The sequence below is a fragment of the Vicia villosa genome, unplaced genomic scaffold (assembly GCF_029867415.1).
Source record: "Vicia villosa cultivar HV-30 ecotype Madison, WI unplaced genomic scaffold, Vvil1.0 ctg.000449F_1_1, whole genome shotgun sequence".
NCBI lineage: Eukaryota > Viridiplantae > Streptophyta > Magnoliopsida > Fabales > Fabaceae > Vicia > Vicia villosa.
In genome coordinates this window covers 153,099-161,172 of record NW_026705213.1, presented here as the reverse complement: position 1 = coordinate 161,172, position 8,074 = coordinate 153,099, and the positions used below count along the sequence as shown (strand labels likewise).

The 8,074-nt window shown below is 40.2% G+C and overlaps 1 non-coding gene across 1 annotated transcript; it reads left to right on the top strand.

The window, feature by feature from the left end:
* Positions 1-7,713: 7,713 nt before the first annotated feature.
* LOC131628388 (small nucleolar RNA R71) lies at positions 7,714-7,820 on the top strand. Its single transcript, XR_009291773.1, has one exon. It is a non-coding gene; the product is annotated as a small nucleolar RNA R71 (small nucleolar RNA).
* The last annotated feature ends 254 nt before the right edge of the window (positions 7,821-8,074 follow it).

Below are 8,074 nucleotides of genomic sequence, written 5' to 3'. Positions count from 1 at the left end.
ATCATCTCTCTATACCCGTCATCCATTGTGACTGGTTGGTTCCTTCTCTGGGGTTGATGTCCAGATGATCCAGCAACATTTTTAGGATTAGGTTGGGGGTTTTCATCAGGGTGGGGCCCTTCTTGATCCATTTCATGTTCGATCTCATCCACATTATCTGCATTGTTTTGATTATCTTGTATTTTCTCACCAAGAGCAGGTGCGTCGAGGTCATAGATCCAGTTGTTTCTGCGGTCTATCCTGGTGATTTCGCTGTTTGGTAATATAACACTACAAACTTCCCTGTTTCATACCATAAGGTTGAAATCTTCTGTCCTGTCTTGCCTTGATGAGGCGACCAGCTCTGCATTTGTTGATATCCATAAAAACGGCTGGTAGAGACGGTAGATTTTCTATCCTATCATTCAGATCGAGGGCTCGAGCTATACTAGTGATAAGCCATCCTACACAGAATGGTGTGTTTCCTTCTCTTGACACGAGAGCTTGAATGTGAGACATAAGGAAAGTAATGGCATTGATTCGATGGTTGGAAAAAGCACAATAAAATAAGTATAACTCCTTACCATTGACTTTGTTGCTATTGGTCCTTCCGAAAATAGTATTAGCTAAAATGCGGTGGAAGTAACGCATGACCGGATTATGAAGATGAAAAGAAAATTTGGAGTAAATGAGCACTAGGTGGAGAAGTTTGAACAACACAGAGGAAACATAGAAGATTTTCTGAAGTGGGAACGAAGCAAGTGTGTTCTTGCACTTATAGAGAAGAAGTGACGAATGTCACTTTGGTGAGTGGGACGGTCGGCAGGGGGTCCCATGTGACGGACGATGTGCATGTTGCATGCGTGAGACAGAAAAACATTGTCCTCTGTGTGTGCAGCTTGTGTTCAGCGTGTGTAGAGATTCTTTGACCAAGCTGCATGCCATGCTATTGGACCAACATAAATGACATAAATACTTTTGACTGATAGTCAAAGTATTATAATGGGGTGCATATAATTCTCAGTACCCAAAAAAATAAATAGCCTATACCAGTATAATTTTTCTAACAGTAGCAGAGTAGAGTATAGGTAGCAGACTAAGGCTGTGTTGTGTTTCACAGGTACATTAGTGCAGCAATATTTATTTCTATCAATAGCACATAGCAGCAAATATTATAATGCACACACACAGTAGGGATTTAGAAGATGAAATAAAGCAGAGAAAAGTAAAAACCAGAATAAAGAAAACTGCTGAATTTCATTAAACTCAAAAACTTTGAATTAAAATTTTGTCTGAAAATAGAAATACTAACTAATTAAAATACTGAAATTGAAAAACTGAAAATTAAAACTACTAAAATGGTAAATCCAAACTAAGTATTTCCTTCTCCTACACTTAAACTAGATGATGTCCTCATTGTCAAAATGTAAGAGTTAGAAATCTAAACTAGAGGTCTTCAATTAGCCACTTTTCAGAGCAGGGACTGACTGAAAACGCTGATATAAACTGTCGAGATTTGCCGTGACCAAATCCATAAATCCGTGGAAATCTCCTCGGAGTCTCCCTAGGTCGGTACGAAGTACAGCAACATCGTTCCGAAGGGTCTCAATAGTAGCAGCATGGTCTACCATAGGCACATCCTCATCAGGTGTAGCATCAATGTCATGGTAGCCAATTGGTGTCATCGGATCACTTTCTTCCTCCTCGAGATCATTTTCACCTTGTCCTTCCAAGTCATATATCCAGTTTTCTTTCTTATGAACACTTGTGAACCTAATGCAAGGTAAGACAATATGATGAACGGGCTCATAGTTCACTAGAAGCTGATAAGGTGGAGAATCGTAATTGCTAATCAGATTCTTGTTGAAGCAAAACTCGATGTCCATGGATTTGAATCCTCCATAAGGAATCAATCTAGCAAGCGGTCCTCTTAAGGATAGGGCACGGGCGATCTTAGTGACAAGACCACCTACAAGGATAGGACCAATGGTGTCCTTGGCCAAAACGGTCATCCTAGAAAGCATAAATGATACTCCCATAATTGGTCTTGATTGGAAAACTCACATCATAATGCACATCTCATCCTTAGTCACCGAGGTATCGCATAAAGGTTTTCCAAAAAGAGTGAAAGCTAGTATCATGTGGAAATACCAAATGGCGGGATTGCGGATTTCCGAAGAGAGTCATAGATCGTTCTGGTTTCTACCAGATATGGTACCCCAAAAGTAGTCAACTATGTTATTAGGGAAGTACTCATCATCGACTTCCATTAAAGCATCCATGCTTTTAGGAAATCCTAGTAACTCGGCTAGCTAACGGGTGGTGAAACGGTAAGTGAATCCAAACAGCCTGAATGAAACTCTTCCTCTGTTGAATCCTAATCCAAGTCTAGGCTCATATTGGAGGGAACTCAGAAACTCTAAAGCCAGGTTGCGGAAAATTGGTGTACGGGTGGTAAGGATATCCTCCCATCCAATTTGATGAAGCATAAAGTGCACACTTTCCCGGTTACCTAGAACGGTCAGAGTCGCATCATGCGAAAAAGCGGTGAGACCCATCTCACGCTGTGCCAGAATCTCATATCGTCTCTGCTGATCCTCACTCCCAAAAGTAACTACCATATCATCAATAAAGTACATCTCTAAGGTCAGAAAAGATGTTAGTACCCTGGAAGTTTTTAAAATCAGAATAAATTTTAAGTTAGTATCATTTAAAACAAGTGGAGTTAGTATTTTGAAAAATAAATGTAGAAAGAAGAGAAAAAATATTTTTAATAAAACATTAAAATTAAAACAATTTAAATGAAAGTTAAAGTTAAAAGGTGGGTTGTCTCCCAGGAAAGCGCTTTATTTAACGTCGCAAGCTCGATGAATCGACAGTTAATTCTTCGACTCGACGATTGACTTTACGAGCTTAAGACTATATGTGTAGTCTTTGTTTTCAACAATGTGGTAATGTTTTAATCGCTGCCCGTTTACAACAAAGCTAATGCTTGATTTCCCTTTAATTTTGACAGTGCCACTCGGAAATACTTTTGTAACTTCGAATGGACCAGACCATCTTGAACGAAGTTTTCCTAGAAAGAGCTTAAGTCGAGAATTGAACAATAGCACCACATCTCCTTTATTAAATTCCTTCCTAGAGATGCGCTTATTGTGCCACTTCTTTGTTCTTTCTTTATAAATCCTAGCATTCTCGTAAGCATCTAATCTAATTTCCTCTAACTCGTTGATATCTAATAGCCTCCTTTCGCCTGCGGCAATGTAGCTTAAGTTTAAGGTTTTTATGGCCCAGTAGGCTTTGTCCTCTAGTTCTACCGGTAAATGGCATGATTTACCGTACACTAATTTGAAAGGCGCGGTTCATATAGGTGTCTTGTAGGCGGTTCTATATGCCCATAATGCTTCGTGTAACTTAGTTGACCAATCATTCCTAGATGTGGCAACAGTCCTTTCAAGTATTTGCTTAGTTTTTTAATACGAGACTTCAACTTGTCCACTCGTTTGTGGGTGGTAAGGTGTTGCTACACGGTGTCGGACTCCATATTTTACTAAGAGTTTTTCAAAAATTCTAGAAATGAAGTGGGATCCTCCATCTCTAATAACTAATCCTGGTACACCGAATCTTGGAAAATTATATTTTTGAACAACTTAATTACTACTTGTGCATCATTTGTTGGGGAGGCTACAGCTTCTATCCATTTAGACACGTAATCGACTGCAACAAGTATGTAGTTATTTCCAAAAGAAGATGGGAAGGGTCCCATGAAATTGATTCCCCACACATCAAAGATTTCTACTTCTAAAATGCCCTTTTGAGGCTCTCATATCGCCTAGATATGTTTCCAATTCGTTGATAGCGGTCGTAATTTTAAACAGCGATGTGGACATCCTTCCACGGGTTGGGCGAAAAGAGACCGGCTTGTAAAATCTTTGTGCATGTCTTTGATGTGCTTGCATTCCCACCATAGGGGGCATCATGGCAATGATGTATTATACTCTCTATTTCTTCTTCCGGAACACATCGGCGGAATATCTCACCGCCGCCTCTCTTAAACAGCAAAGGTTCATCGCAATAATATTGTTTAAGATCGTGGAAGAACTTATTCTTTTGTTGATAAGTCATGTCAGGCGGAAGCACTCTGGCTGCTAAGTAATTGACAAAATTCGCATACCATGGCAGTGTGGTTCCGGTGCTTAGCGTCTTAACGACTTCAGTTTGCGCTTTAGGTTGTTCCAATGTGTCACTTTCGGATTCTAATTGTGCTATTAAGCGTTCATAAGGGAAATCATCGTTGATTGGTGTTTCTTCAGGTTTAATACCTTCCATCCTAGATAAATGGTCAGCTACTACGTTTTCGGTTCCCTTTTCATCTTTAATTTCCAAATCAAATTCTTGTAACAATAGGATCCACCTTAATAGTCTAGGTTTTGCATCTTGTTTAGCTAGTAGATACCTAATGGTTGCATGGTCGTTATAAACTATTATCTTTGCTCCTATCATATAGGAACGAAACTTATCTAACGCGAAGACCACGACCAAGAGTTCCTTTTCGGTTGTGGCATAATTCATCTGCGCAGGGTCTAAGGTCCTACTTGCATATATATTGCGTGGAGTTTATTATCTTTCCTTTGGCCTAAGACTCCTCCTACGGCATAGTCGCTTTCATCGCACATAATTTCGAATGGTAACCTCCAATCAGGTGGTTGCATTATGGGTGCGGATATAAGGGTTGTCTTTAGTACTTCAAAGGCATCTAAACATTCATCGTTGAAATTAAACTCTACGTCTTTCATTAAGAGGTTGGTCAGAGGTTTAGCGATCTTAGAAAAGTCCTTTATAAATCTTCTGTAGAAACCTGCGTGTCGTAAGAAGCTCTGTATTTCTCTAATTGTTTTTGGGGGTTGGAGGTTCTCTATTACTTCGATCTTTGCTTTATCAACTTCAATCCCTCTTTCGGAGACGACATGTCCAAGTACAATCCCTTGTTTAACCATAAAGTGACACTTTTCCCAGTTTAGGACGAGGTCAACTTGTACACATATATCCAATACTTTTTCTAGATTAGAAAGACATCCTTCGAAATCCTCCCCACATACAGAGAAGTCGTCCATAAAGACTTCCATGATGTTGTCTATGTAGTCAGCGAAATTGACATCATGCATCTCTGAAATGTCGCAGGGGCGTTACATAATCCGAATGACATTCGTCTATAAGTGAATGTTCCATAAGGGCGCGTGAAGTTTATTTTCTCTTGGTCGTCAGGATGAATTAGGATCTGAAAGAACCCTAAGTAACCATCCAGGTAACAGTAATAAGAGTATTTTGCTAAGCGTTCGAGCATTTGGTCAATAAAGGGAAGAGGGAAATGGTCTTTCCTTGTGGCTTTGTTCAATTTACGATATTCAATACACATCCTTGCTCCACTCACAACTCTTTCAGCGATAGATTCTCCTGACTTATTTACGGTAACTGTTATGCCTCCTTTCTTTGGTACACAATGGACCGGACTTACCCACTGATTATCGGAGATTGGATATATAATTCATGCATTTAGAAGTTTGGTGACTTCATCTTTAACTATTGTGCTCAGGATAGGGTTAATCCTCCTTTGATGTTCCCTAGAGGTTTTGCAGTCTTCTTCCAACATGATGCGATGCATGCATATGGAAGGACTTATTCCTTTTAGATCGGCAATGTTGTATCCTAACACAAATGGGTATTTTCTTAACACTTGTAATAGTTTTTCGGTCTCTGTGGCTCCTAACTCTGTGTTGACTATTACTGGTCTTTTGAGCTCATTGTCTAGGTATTCATACCTAAGAGTCTTGGGTAACGGTTTAAGGTCCAAGGTTGGGTTCTTAGGGCAAGGCATAGGGTTGGGTGTTAAAGCTAAGCATTCGCTTAAGTTATCGTCTCGATATTCCAAACGCCAATTGTCATCTTCAAAAATCAGGGGCATCGGGATCTTTATAACTTTAGAGTAAGATTTTTCTGATAATCCTATCTCTCTTACACATTCATCAATAACGTCCACCAGATAGCGTGTATCTTTTATAGTTGGGGCTTGAAGGAATTGTGTTAGAATAAATTCGACCTTCTCCTCACCTACTTCGAATGTCAACTTGCCTTTCTTTACGTCTATAATAGCTCAAGCGGTAGCTAGAAATGGTCTTCCTAAGATTATAGGGGTATTGACGTCTTCCTTTATGTCCATAATTATGAAATCCGTAGGGATGTAGATTTGTCCGATGCGGACGGGTACATTTTCAAGAACACCTACAGGATACTTAACAGAACGGTCTCCAAGTTGTACTGACATTTTGGTTGGTCTTAGATCTCCCATGTTAAGTTTCTCGCAAATGGACAAAGGGATTAGGCTAATACTAGCTCATAAGTCGCACAGAGCTTTGTCTATGATAAATTTTCCTATATTGCAGGGTATGGAGAAACTTCCTGGGTCTTTCAGCTTAGGTGACATTTTATTTTGAATTATCGCACTACATTCGGCAGTGAGTGTTACGGTCTCATTATCTTCTATTTTTTTCTTATTCAAAAGGATTTCTTTTAGGAACTTAGCATATGAGGACATTTGTGTAATAGCTTATGTAAAAGGAATTGTAATGTTCAACTTTTTAAGAAGTTCTACAAATTTCTCAAACTTCCCTATGCTTTTAGATTTTTCGAATCTTTGAGGGTACGGGATAGGTGGTTTATAGGGTAGTGGAGGTACGTATGGCGCTTCTTTTTCCTCTGTCTCGCCTTCATTGTCCTCTTTCTCTTTCGGGTTACTTAGTTTATCTTTGGGTCTACTTTCCCCCTCATTTGTCTTACCAGGGCTTTGGAACATAGCAAGGTTTTTAAGTTGAGGGTCAGTTGGTTCTTCCATCTCTCTACCACTTCACAGAATAATAGCATGAGCATGTCCTTTCGGGTTTAGTTGTGGTTGTCAAGGAAATGTCCCGGCAGGTGCGGCAGTAGGTGCTTGTTGTTGTGCCACTTGAGAGATTTGTGTTTCAAGCATCTTGTTGTGAGTGGTCAACGCGTCTACTTTAGTCGCTAACTGTTTGATTTGCTCATTGGTGTGTACGTTTTGGTTTAGGAAATCCCTATTAGTCTGAGTTTGAGTGGCTATGAAATTTTCCATCATTAATTCTAGGTTAGACTTCCTAGGGACATTAGGAGCAGCTAAGGGTGCCTTTTGATATCCAGGTGGTATACTAGGTGCTTGGCCAGGCGCATATAATGCATTATTATTCTTATACGAGAAATTAGGGTGATTTTTCCATTCTGGGTTATATGTGTTCGAGTAAGGGTTTCCTTGAGCATAGTTTATTGGTTCGAGGGAAACTCCGGCCAAAAGATGGCACTCCGAGGCAGCATGTCTAGACGTCCCGCATATTTCGCAATTGGGGGAAACAGCAGCCACGTCAGCTACAGGTGCTACAGTTAGGTTTTTGATCTTCTGAGTTAGGGCATCGACTTTGACGTTAACGCGGTTGAGGCTACTTATCTCGTACATACCATTCTTCGTTGAAGATTTCTCTCCAGAAGTTCTCTCTGACTAAGCTCTCTCTCTTCCCCATTGATAATGATTCTGAGCCATGCTCTCAATAAGTGCAGGCATCGGCATACGCTTTGTCCATCAGTGCGCCACCTGCGGCGGCGTCAATTGTAAGTCTCGTATTATAGAGGCGACCATTGTAGAAGGTATGGATAATTAACCATTCTTCTAATCTGTGTTGTGGACAGAGTCTCAGCATGTCCTTGTATCTCTCCCATGCTTCGAAAAGAGACTCGTTGTCTTTTTGTCTAAACCCATTGATTTGGGCTCTTAGCATAGCGGTCTTACTAGGTGGAAAATATCGTGCAAGGAATACCTTCTTTAGTTCATTCCAGGTAGTGACAGAATTTGCGGGTAAAGACTGGAGCCAAGCTCTAGCTCTATCCCTTAGTGAAAAAGGAAAAAGGCGCAGTCGGATAGCTTCCGAAATGACATTATTCGCCTTTACAGTGTCTGCATATTGCAAGAACACTGACAAATGAAGATTAGGGTCTTCCGTCGGATTCCCAGAAATTGATTTTGTTGTACTGC